We start from the raw sequence: 12,539 nt of genomic DNA on the forward strand, positions 1-12,539 counted from the left end.
TCGCCATTGTTGTGTGGGCTTGAATACCATCATCGGACTGAATGGGATTAGACATAAACCATAAAACTGATGAGATTATTTGTGATTATAAAAAAAAATTCTTATAAAAGATTATTGTACCGCATTACTTAATAGAATTTTGAATAAAGTGAACTATGAGAAAGGATTGTATGAAACAGAGATTATTGTACCACATTACTTAATTCTTATAAAAATTCTACACATGGCCTAGACGTTATGGCTGAATCCGGGAGTGTTATAAAGAGGGGTTTTGAAACCGACGATACTTCAATAAAATCATATTTAGTTATTTGATAAAACGTTCAAGTTTTATAAAACATATTCATTTTTATATATTACTGAAACTGTTAACCATTTATTTCACAGAGGAAGTTTGAAAATCGTTTAAAACAAAACCAAGCTTGAGTTTTCAAAAATAACATTTGTTCGCGCAAAATCAGTATTTTGTCGAATCATTGCAGTTTAGAAATCAAAACGCAATCAAACCTAAAAATTCAAACCAAACAGTCCAAAAAGTCCAGAGAGTCCAAAAATTACAAAACTCTCACGAAAACTAGAAATTTCAGTAAACCGTAAAACAATAGTAACAATGAAAACAATTTCCATCAAGTGGTCATTGCTGAGCCTCCGTCGCACCGACCCACCTATGTCTATGGATTACCTGAACAGAACAGACAAACATATGTGAGTTTTCATAAACTTAGTGTGTAACCCAACAGAAATAATCATGCAACATACGTAGAATTTCATATACAGTCAGATACAGATTCGGACCTAAGTCCATAACAATAACATATATCAGAATCAGATAATAGATCAGACGTACAGAATCCTACCCCCATCCTCTACACACCATCTCCGTCTATCCCATCACACCATATGGGGTTAAAAACACCCATCCATCCCTACACACCATATAGTGTCGATACAACACATAACAAATAATATGCAGTCAAACTGCCAGAATATAGGCGAAAGGTCGCCGTACAGATCACTTCCTCCACATATACAAATCACACCCCAAACACAGATACAGAATACAGATGTCAAAATAACAGAATAAGCATGCTTAACATGCTCGTACACAGATAAATACATACTTAACAGTACAGTTAGGCATACATATCGGTTTCCTACTCAGATCAGACTATTAGAGTATTAGATCACATAAAATAGGGTTTGGTTAGCCCTTATCGACCCTACGGTAGGTCCACAGTCGATCGGAACTGTAACACCCTTAACCCCTCTCCATTATCGGATTAGGATCACGAGTATTATTAACGAATCAAACAATTAATTCAATCATAATCAACATATAAACTAACTAATAACATTATAATATGCATGGGTGGGTCACGACAATTTGATACTTTCATGCTAGATTCTTATACATTTGAATAATAAATTATGCTATGTATTTCTAAACTTGGTCTTCCACTATCTACACTCTTATCACTATTTATCCCTTCTAGAATGTCCGAATTCGGATACATATAATATTATTCCAATTATTACCATTAGAGTATTAGTCCATACTCTGTCTATGATTATCTTTTTAATTTATCTCCGATAATGTTAGTGAAATGCACTTAATTTAGGTTTGCTAATCCACCCCAATTTAGAGTAAATGTTACTCTTACAGCCCCTATTACGAGTCTATGGGACCCTAAAAATAGTTCAAAAATAGGCAGTAACTAATTTGAAACAATTCTGTAAGTTTATGAAATAATTACAAAAATTTAACTGCAGGGGTCACACTCTTTGTGTCTGGTCGTGTGGCCATTTGTAGTAGGGACACACGGCCGTGTCCCAGCCCCGTGTCTATGCCCGTGTAACTCACTGACTTGGGTCACACGACCAAGCTACACACCCGTGTGCCAGACCGTGTACCCTTTTGAAATGGCCTCGCATGCCTGTGTGCTAGCCGTGTGTCTCACACAGCCAAGTCACACGCCCGTGTGCCTGGCTGTGTGGACCTAAAATGTGCTTTAAATTACAAGTTTACCATTTCCTATTTACTTGGACACTAAGCAACTCAATTGTTAATTGTTTAACCTATTCAAAACACTATTAAACATGCCCAAAATACACCAAATTCATCACCTAATATGCCTAACCAATGTACCCTCATTGGTACCACATTTTATATGTTCAAATACATCAACAACACATCAAACATTCAAGTCTTTCATTCATATCATACTTGCCAAACTTCTAAAGTTACCAAATATGAAGCTAAGCATATACCAAGCATTATGCTAAGCTACCAACTTTAAACTATCATATACCAAAATATAAACTAGGCTAGCATACCAACGTAGCCTCAACCTCAACTATATGCACACCATCATTTCACTAGCAACTAAGTTAACAACATCTTATAAACGATATCAACAAAAGACTCTCTAGATACATGCCATTACAAAATAAAATATCACCACACTTGAGCTCGGAATTTGTGATTTGATGCTGAGTCGGCAATAATTCGAACAGTACCTAGCCTGCGCACGGAAAACAAAATCGCACACTGAGTAAAACTCAATGGTATTTCTATAATCCGAATAACACAAACTTGATATAAATATTTAAAATGCAATATGCAACAAGTAAGCTATGTTCTTGTGTTTCAATTCAATAGTATAATTTTTGTTCATTCCTTATTCACATCTACTAAAATTTTCACATGTTCAAATATATAAGTATATATATATCAATGACATTTAATTTAACATTTGAATACATCATCTCATACAATGGCATGATTCATATATTTAATCAATACTTGAATTCATTAAAGTTTCACATCTCAATTCATCATTTCATATTTCATTTCTCATATTTGTCATTTCAATATTTTCTCATCTCATAAACTATTATTTTCCTTTCCCTATTAACACAGCACGAACTCAAACGGATACACGGATCCAACCAACACACCAGTTTGACACCCAGTGCCTCATCGGATATATCCAAAGTAATAACTGTGCCTAGCGCTATATAAATTGACATCCAGTGTCTCATCTGTTAAACCGAAGCAAATTGGCACCCAGTGCCTCATTGACTCGAGGTCGAAGTAATCCCTGAACTCTTCCTATCCTATGGCATGCCATCTATATCCAACTCAGCCCGATACAGTTAATAGAGATTCATTTAATTTTTCAATACAACCAATATCTCAGTTTCATGAATATATATCATCACATATAAACATATATTCAATTTGAAAATCATCACATTTTTCTCAATCCACATATATTCATAATCAATATATTTCATAATATACAAAATCAATCCATTTCATTTCAATTATGAATTTAATTCAATTCCCAAGTACTAAAGTACTCACCTTAATTGCTTACCATATGCAAACAATTATATATGCAATAATCTACTATTTAATTCGAATTATAGAAACACAAATCATGATTTTCGAGCTATTCGACGTCAAATTTATCCTTCCCCTTTTTACTCGAGGATTCTAGTAAGACGTTAGCTACGGGATAAAACAATTAAATCACATTAATATTACACATTTCAATTTCACATTAAATTTCAATTTTCACACTATATTTTGCCTATTTTTCAATTTAGTCCCTAAACTGAGACTAATTTTAATTCTTCATATTTAATCTTATATTTTCATACTAATTTCACTTTAAGCTAATTTTAGCTCCCTATTTTATTTAAACCCTAAATTTCAAAATTTTCACAATTTAGTCCCTATTGTTCAAAATTTACAATTTGTTCTACAATTTAATCCTTTTCCATTTCTAACTTAAAATCTATCAATTTAATCCCTAATACTAAAGCTATACAACATTTACAACATTTAAAATCTTAATCAATGTTAAAATTACAACATGGAATGGGTAGCCCTAGATACCAGGATTCTAAAAATATAAAATTACAAGAAAAGGGACTAAATTGACTAACCAATTGAAGTTGAAACTTAACTTAGAAACCCTTATGGTCGTGCGTTTCTCTCTTTTTTCTTCGTTCTTTTTCTTTCTTTTTTTTCTTCTATTCATTTGCATGTATCCACTTTCTTTTCTTTTATTATATCTTTCATTTTAATTATTATTATAATATATATATTAAAGTTAGCATATATTAAATATATATATATACCAAAAAATAAAATAAAATTAACAACAATATCTATCTTAACCTCCCACTAACCCACAAACTCTCAACTCCTTCAAAATTTCGGTTCCTCCAAACCTCTATCAGACAGCCGAAGTAAAAATTATCATCCTCACTCACGTAAGGATTCAAACATAGGACCTCCTGCACACTAACTCCTTACCACCCAAACTAGCAAGCTCATTCTAATATAGGTTAACAAAGAATATTACATAAGCCTACCCAGCAGGGATAAGGATAGAATTAAAAATAACAAAATTTGCTAAAAGTAGGACTTGACCCTAAGACCTCACACACACATCTAGAACACTTAACCACTGAAATAGATACATATTTGTGTCAGGATTTACAGAAACAAAAATAAATTATTCAAGGCGTTACAAATAGTTTAATGTCAAATAAGCAATTTCATCCTAAATTTCAAGATTTTTATTTGGATTTGATTTTTTCAAGATGCAAAATACAGATGTGACATTAAATTATTAGAAAAGGGATACAGATGACTTGGCGTCACTATTTCCAACATCAGGGTAGGTTAGTGATATCATGAGGGTCCAGGAAGATGTTTCCAATATAAGCCACAATATTTACCAGAATTCAAATAAAATACTTATGGGTCCGTGTATGTATGTAATTGTAAAATTATGAGCCTTGAACATAGATACTAACTGGTAGAAACTTAAGCGAGCTGACTTACCAGAATAGGGTGTCCAATTAAACTGTTTAAAACTGCAGATTTCCCAACCCTCTAAGCAGTTTTTCAACAAAAAAAAAAAAGATGAAAGAAAAATAGTCAGGGCTACATTTCTATATGCAAACAAATTGAAAGAAAAGTGATACCGCAATGTTAAAATTCCTAATATTATATTTAATACTAGCAAAACGAATAATTTTACAACAAAAATTAGCAAAATACAAAGTTAATTTTTAACTTGATTTGTCAAATAATCCAACATGCAATTGCAATTACAATAAACTGATGATATCTAATATCTTTCTGTAATTTGATTCTAGAAAATGAAACAAAAAATAGAAACAAACAAACAGAGCCGAGGAAATTCTCAAATAAAATGAAAAAAAAAAGGAAACAACAATTTAAAGAAAAATTAAATTAATTCAACAATTGAAGCTTCAAAAAAGAGCAAATCTTAACATGCAACAAAATTCAGCTTTAAAAAAAAACCAAAGTCATCGTCAATCGTCACCTTTAGTGAATAAAAAATCCAACCCGATTCTTTCACTACCTGGAAATTTCGATGAAATCTGATCACTGACAAGAAGTTTCAAAACCCAAAAAAAAATAGGGAGAAAAAAAAAAGGAAAAAAAAACCCTAATTCACATTACTCTTGAAATTTTAGAAACTACTCAATAAAAACTTATCAAGAGCAAAAAGGGTATTGAAACCCTTAACCTAGAGCTTGCAATTTTACCTTCGATAAACCAGCAGAGGTGAACCAGCACGCTAACGAGGCAAGCAAAGAAAAGAGGTGAACTAGCAGAGAAGATGAGGCAGAGATGATGAGGCTGCAATCGTTAGGGTGAAGAGAGTGAAAAGAGGAGCTGTGGAAAGGGTGAAGAGAGTGAAGAGATGAGCTGTGGAAAATGTCTTACTCCTTAGAAATCGGTAATACATTTTCCCTAAAATGTAACCCATTTTCCCGTGTTTTGGAGTTCATTTTCCAAATGGAAAATGTTTTCTGCCAATCAAATGCTGGAAAAGTTGGAAATAATTTTCCGGAAAATCAATTCCGTCAATCAAACAGACCCTTAACTTAGAAACCCTTATAGTCGTGCATTTCTCTCTTTTTTCTTTGTTCTTTTTCTTTCTTTTTTTCTTCTATTCATTTGCATGGCTCCACTTTCTTTTCTTTTATTATATCTTTCATTTTAATTATTATTATAATATATATATATTAAAGTTAGCATATATTAAATATATATTTTCATGCATTTAGCTAATCCCATGGCCGGCCACCTATTTACCAACATCTAAAAATAAAATAAAATCAACAACAATATCTATCTTAACCTCCCACTAACCCACAAACTCTCAACTCCTTCAAAATTTTGGTTCCTCCAAACCTCTATCAGATACCCGAAGCAAAAATTATCATCCTCACTCACGTAAGGATTCAAACATAGGACCTCCTGCACACTAACATCTTACCACTCAAACTAGCAAGCTCATTCTAATACAGGTTAACAAAGAATATTACATAAGCCTACCCATCAAGGATAAGGCTAGAATTAAAAATAACAAAATTTGCTAAAAGTGAGACTTGAACCTAAAACCTCTCACACACATCTAGAATACTTAACCACTGAAATAGATACACATTTGTGTCAAGATTTACAGAAACAAAAATAAATTATTCAAGGCGTTACAAATAGTTTAATGCCAAATCAGCAATTTCATCCTAAATTTCAAGATTTTTATTTGGATTTGATTTTTTCAAGATGAAAATACTGATGTGACATTAAATTATTGGAAAGGGGATACAGATGACTTGGCGTCACTATTTCATACAATCTTGTCCCAGTGAGCTATACCATTCCTCTTTGGATCCATATCATCAAGTATATATATAATTTGTAATTGCCAATAAAGCTTTAGCTCGATGATAAAGTTAAAGTGTCGAAAATTTTGAAAATTCATGTTTAGGTTTCATTGTATGTAAATGTGTTGGTTTTTGTCTCGATTAATTAATTAATTAATTTATTTATGTTTAGTTGTTGTTAAGATAATTATTTAGATCCTTGCTTGTAATGATTGATTGTTATTAAAACTATTGATATAACCGTAACCTTAAAATGGGTTCGACAATGTATAATTAGTATATATGCAATTAGTAAACCAGATGATTGCTAGAAATAAAGTTTAGTGAATATAGAAGTTAAATTTTTAGAATAAAACAACATTTAGTCTTTGAACTATATAACTTTTTGAACTTAGTCCCTAAATTATTTTTGTCCAATTAGTTTATAAAACTTGAAGTTTTTCCCCATTTGATCTCGGAACTTGAATTAGTTAAGGTGTGATGATGTACCATAATTCCAAAGTGTCACATCATCTCATATTTAAAAAGAATCTTATAAAATCTAGAAGAAAATCTAAAGTATATATTTAGAAAAAGTCATATTACTTTATCGGAATCCAAGTTTAAAGATTGAATAAAAAAATATTAAATTTTAAGACTAATATAGACTACAAAAATTTAAGGACTAAATTAAAAAAATTTATCAAATTGAGGGACAAAATGTTACTTTTATCCTATTTTTTATAATGATAATATACATGCATCAAATATTAACTCCTAAGAAAAACTATACAAGCTATTAAATTAAACTAATTAATTGGTGTCGGCTAAATGTCATGTCGGTAAGAGCTGGCACAGCTACAAATTGAAGCAACTTTTTCGACAATTAAGGAACGTGACTAAACAACTAAACAACGTGTGTTCAACATGTTGCAATATGTACGTTGTTTTCAACGTCGGCCATTTCTTCCTTTGTTTTTGTTGTTGTATCTACTGCGAACTCAATGATTAATCTTTTACCTATCTTTAATATTTTTAACGTCTTAGGTAAAATAATAAAATATTTTTTAAAAGTTGAAGGAAAAAAATATTAGTTCCTTTAAAAACTAAAGAAAAAGGATTTTTTTGGGTTCCTTAAAAATTGAAAAGTAATATTTTGGACATCTTTTAACCTTGGGCCTTGGGTAACGGCATCTCCAGACGACCTTTAGGGTCGGGCCTGCTTATTGAGTAAACGCTAACCATGAGTTTTAAAGTTACTCTTTATTTTATATATTATATCGATTTAATCAATGAGTTATTTAAAATAAGTTGTATGGAAAGTCTATGTACTATTATTAGAGGTAATTAGTTTTTTTATCAATAATTTTATCATTTTAATCTTTATAAATTTTGAAATATGTATTTTGATCATGAAATTATTTTTTATTAATTTTGTCAAATAATTTAATGTGTTTTTATAAACATGTGATGATAGAGCATATATAAATTAACATTAAACGATTGGGTAACTATTGTACGTCACATTATCACTTAAAAAAAAGATATATTAAAATACTTGATGAAATTGATAAAAAAAAATTGACTTCAAGATTGAAAAATGTACATTTTAAAAAACAGAGAGACTAGAAATGATCAAGTTATGATAGAGAGATGTCTTCACTTGTATGAAATACAGAGGTGAATCTAGGGGGCTGGTAGGGGTTCAGCCTCCTCTTAAAATGAAAAATTACTATTTAGATCCTTTAAAAAAATTTAAACTTTTAAATTAGTAAAGGTAAAATTTTATTTTGGCCCCTTAAAATTATAAAAATTTGATTTAATCCTTTAAAAATTATAAAATATAGACTATTAAAAATTAAAATTTTATTTGACCTCCTAAAAGAAATTTATGACTTAGCCCTAATGAAATAATGGTTAAAATTCTAGTTTGACACGAGTTTAAATCATGTCACCCTATCCCCACCTCTAATATTGTATATAAAAAAAAGAATTTTTAAAAAAATATAGAGAGATTAAATTCACCAAAATGACCTTTCTATACAATTTGATAAATTATTTATGAGCTTAAATTAAAATCATAGTAAGCAGATTTAAAAAGCACTTAGTAAAAATCGAAAATCAATTCGGACTTTAGAGAAAAGTTATATTTGATTAAGTCCTCTATAATAAAAATTAAATCGATTGTCCATTCATTAACGAAAATCGTTATTAACCAATTTAACCATTTATTAATGATGTTAAAATGAAAACATTGACATAATGACTTGTGGTGCGTCAAATGAATTAATATGTTTACATGGCATGTGACGTCAACAAATATTTAAAAATTATTAAAATTGTAAAATATTATAAATACTGAAATTAATCTATAAATAAGTTACACGACTATAAAAATAAAAATAAAAATATATATTTTATTATTAAAATTACAATAATTTTGAGGAATTTGAATTTTGGGTGTCAAAAGTCTTAATTTTTTTAACATGAGATGATGTGTTGATTTGTTTTTTTTTTTTTTTTTTTACACATTTAACCGGTTGTCTGCCCACACCCTTGTAATGTAATTACACCTGGAGCTTCAATCTCGGTAATTAATCATCTAATTATGAAAAATTATAAAATAGTTATTCAGTTATTTGACTTTTTTTAAATTTTTGGTCAACATCCGTTAAATTACTAATCAAAAATAATTTGGTAGCTTTTAAAATTGACATAATAATAACTTTAACCCTCAACATTTATATATTGCGTAAATTTAGCTTTGATTATAAAAAATAACCCTAAACATTTACACATTGTATAATTTGGTCCCTTTTTGTTTTTGCAATTTTACTTTTATTTGTGGCATTGAAGGATAATTTAAAAAGAATGAGAAAAATAAAATCATTATCTTATATTTTGGATGTTCTCATTTTTGTATATTCGATTAGATTTAGTTGATAGATTTGGTTTTAATTTTTTAAGTGAAAGGGTTACAAAGAAAATAAAATTTGAAAAGAAAATAAATTACACAACGTGTAAACGTTGAGTGTTAATTTTTTTTGAATTAAGACTAAATTGACACTATGTATAAATGTTGAGGGTTAAAGTTGCTACTATGTCAATCTTAAAACCTATCACGTCATATTTCTATCAGCCATTTAACGGCTGATGACCAAATTAAAAAGAAAAAAAAATCAAATAGTCAGGTGACCATTTTGTAACTTTTCATAGTTGGGTGATTAAAAAAGAAATATACCAATAGTTAAGTGACTATAAGTGTAATTTACGACAATGTTGTTTTAGCTAGTTTGGACTATAAACTTGAGATGGCTTGGAAGAGAATTGTGAGATTAAGGATGAGTTTGGATGGACGGTGCGTTTACCTGCGGTTAGTGTATAAACAGCGGTGGCAGTGAGATTAGATATTGCAGTGTGAGACAAAAAATAAGTTAAATGTATCGCACTACCGATCCAAACCCACCCTAAGTACAGTGATTAAAATTGGAAGGTAGAGTTAGGCTTTATTTTTTTATTTTTACATTAATTTGATTTTATTGTAATTTATTTATATTTTTATAACTCTTTAATTTTATTTATATTTTTATATAATTTTAATATTTTTATAAATTTGAATAATTGTTTATGTTTTTAATACTTTGTAATTTTTTATATTTTTATAGTTATTATAGTTGTTAATACATTTTCATAGTTTTAATATTTGCGAGTGTGGCAAGGCTCGTTAACATACTAATCCATGTGCCACGCAATGTGTCAACAAGTCAACATCTTCGTTTGCCACTACAACATCTGTTAATGATTAAACCGATCAACGATGATTTTCATTAACGAAAGGGTCTTTCATATTTTAAAATTCAACTTATTTTTTAAATAATAAAAAAAACTACTTACTTTTAAATTACTCTATATATTTTCGAATATAACTTACCTTTAAAATAATAATAAAATTTTCACTCATATAATGGGACTATAATAGCCTAATTTTTAGTGATGTCGGAAATAGTAGTTCGAGGCCACCAAATCTGGCGAGTTAGCTCGTAAATTTTATTATTTAACATTTATGCGCCAAATATGGTTTTTAAAAAAATTTTGAATTAGTAATTTATGTCTTATAATGAATTATTAGATTCGAGTGATAAAACCTTAGTTCAAGTATTTTAGAAAATGAGGTATCGAGACCACGTTTTTATAAACCGAGTCATAAATATTTTTATAAATATTTACGGAGTGTCATTAAGGTAGTATAAAAATTTTGTTGAAAATTTTTAACATTTAAACGATTAATTAATTAAAAGAACTAAACTGAAAAAGATGCAAAATTTGCTAATTATAGTAATAAAGTGATTGAATGACTTGATTAATAAATAAAGGACCTAAATAGAAATTATTCCTAAATGAAAAGATGAGGCTGCATAACATGAAAAAATAATAAAATAAAGCCATTAATTGCAAAATTGTAATTAAATTGAAATTAAAATAAAATAAAAGTGAAATTAAAAAGTTTCTAGGCAATTCTTTATTTTCTCCCAATTTTCAGTTCAAAAACAGACATGGGAGAGTTCCTTGAGCTGCTTCTTCAATTTTGCTTCATGCGAGTTCAATTCTTACCCGTTTATTGTAATTTTTATGTTTTTGAGATCATTACAATTAGGTCTAACTAAATCTTACTCTAGTTTTTTATTTTGTTAAAGATTTTAAATGTTTCTATTGATGAATATATATGATTTTAGTTATTAAATGATGAATTTGAGATGTTGTTTGATATTTAAAATTATTTTATTAAGTAATTTTGATGAAATTTTCGATTAGGGACTAATTTGTTGAAATAGTAAAAATACAAGGGTTTTTTGCGAAATTATTACAAAATTGGGCTGTATTGAATGTCATGAATATTTTTCTAGCATGGGTTTGCATTAAAAATGGTTAATTTGCATGATTTGGGCTCAGGGACTAAATTGAATAAAAGCAAAATTTTAGGAACAATTTTGTAAAAATTTAAAAACGACCAAATTGCATGAAAAGAATTTTTTTATTATTTAAATTAATAAATTGAATGAAATTATTAATTTAGATCAAGATTGGGTAGAAAATCGAGGGAAATGGAAAATTACCGAAATTCCCCTAAATCTTGGTATTTCTACAATTTAGCCTGGTAAGTTCGTATGAACTATATTCTGTATATTTTTTATTAAATTAAATGTTATTTGGTGATGGATATTATATATATATATATATATATATATATGTTCTATTGTTGGAATTGAATTATTATTGGAAATATATTATCGAATTTAATACTCAGTTTGGATTGAACGTGGGATTTGAGTATGTTCGTAATTTGGTGTATGGTGGTATTGGAGGGAGACATCAGAATATTACCCAAGTAAACTGGGGTTCAACATTTGCTGCGAACTCTCATGTTTTACTTTCTGTTTGGAGTGATTTGGGTGGATCAATTCTCACGAGCTTCTGTTCAGCTCTTATGAGCTTCTGTTGGTGTGTTTTGGTGGACTAGCTCTATGAGCTTCTGTTGATGATGTACTCTTATCCATAAGTCGTTCTTTGTATGGAAAATCTCAATAAGGTAAATTGTTAAATGATTTTGAAAGATTTGTTAATTATTGAATATTGACTCGAACATAATTGAAAATGAGATATGTAGTGACTAGATGAGATACATGAGTTATGTACTCATGAATTGAGTATTGAATGGCTAATGCCAATGTATAAACAATTTTGGTTTGATATGTGAATAGCTATTTATATAGCAATTGTGTGAATTGGGACATTGTTAATCAAATAAAAGATGTTAGCATGTGCAATTTGAGTATTTG

Source organism: Gossypium raimondii, chromosome 11, assembly GCF_025698545.1.
Source record: "Gossypium raimondii isolate GPD5lz chromosome 11, ASM2569854v1, whole genome shotgun sequence".
NCBI lineage: Eukaryota > Viridiplantae > Streptophyta > Magnoliopsida > Malvales > Malvaceae > Gossypium > Gossypium raimondii.